Raw genomic sequence first — 1,279 nt, forward strand, 5'->3', positions numbered from 1 at the left:
AGGTTGGAGACCTATGAAAATGCCCGCAAGGTCTTGAACAAGGCCCGTGAGAACATCCCCACAGACCGGCACATCTGGGTCATGGCTGCCAAGCTGGAGGAAGCCAACGGGAACACGCGGATGGTGGAGAAGATCATTGACCAGGCCATCACCTCCCTGCGGGCCAATGGTGTGGAGATCAACCGTGAGCAGTGGATCCAGGATGCTGAGGAGTGTGACAAGGCAGGCAGTGTGGCCACCTGCCAGGCGGTCATGCGAGCTGTGATTGGCATTGGGATCGAGGAGGAGGACCGGAAGCACACCTGGATGGAAGACGCCGACAGTTGTGTGGCCCACAATGCCCTGGAGTGCACACGAGCCATCTATGCCTACGCGCTGCAGGTGTTCCCCAGCAAGAAGAGTGTGTGGCTGCGAGCCGCCTACTTTGAGAAGAACCATGGCACCAGGGAGTCCCTGGAAGCGCTTCTGCAGAGGGCCGTGGCCCATTGCCCCAAAGCAGAGGTGCTGTGGCTCATGGGTGCCAAGTCCAAGTGGCTGACAGGCGATGTGCCTGCGGCAAGAAGCATCCTGGCTTTGGCCTTCCAGGCCAACCCCAACAGTGAGGAGATCTGGCTGGCGGCCGTGAAGTTGGAATCGGAGAACAACGAGTATGAATGGGCCCAGAGGCTGCTGGCCAAGGCTCGGAGCAGCGTGCCCACTGCCCGGGTGTTCATGAAGTCCGTGAAGCTGGAATGGGTGCTGGGGAACATTGAGGCAGCCCAGGAGCTGTGCGAGGAGGCCCTGAAGCACTACGAGGACTTCCCCAAACTGTGGATGATGAAGGGGCAGATCGAGGAGCAGGAGGAGCAGATGGACAAGTCTCGAGAGGCCTACAGCCAGGGGCTGAAGAAATGTCCCCACTCCACTCCCCTGTGGCTTTTGCTTTCTCGGCTGGAGGAGAAGATCGGGCAGCTGACCCGAGCTCAGGCCACTTTGGAAAAGTCTCACCTGAAGAACCCAAAGAACCCCGGGCTGTGGTTGGAGTCCGTGAGGCTGGAGTACCGTGCGGGGCTAAAGAACATCTCCAACATGCTCATGGCCAAGGCGCTGCAGGAGTGCCTCAGCTCCGGTGTCCTGTGGTCTGAAGCCATCTTCCTGGAGGCCAGGCCCCAGAGGAAGACCAGGAGTGTCGATGCCCTCAAGAAATGCGAGCACGACCCCCATGTGCTCCTGGCCGTGGCCAAGCTGTTCTGGAGTGAGCGGAAGATCACCAAGGCCAGGGAGTGGTTCCACCGCACCG

The 1,279-nt window shown here is 60.0% G+C and overlaps 1 pseudogene; it reads left to right on the plus strand.

The window, feature by feature from the left end:
* Nucleotides 1–1,279, plus strand: part of LOC102257311 — a 5,655-nt pseudogene that overhangs the window by 1,333 nt on the left and 3,043 nt on the right.

Source organism: Myotis brandtii, unplaced genomic scaffold, assembly GCF_000412655.1.
Source record: "Myotis brandtii unplaced genomic scaffold, ASM41265v1 scaffold300, whole genome shotgun sequence".
In the NCBI taxonomy this organism is placed as follows: Eukaryota; Metazoa; Chordata; class Mammalia; order Chiroptera; family Vespertilionidae; genus Myotis; species Myotis brandtii.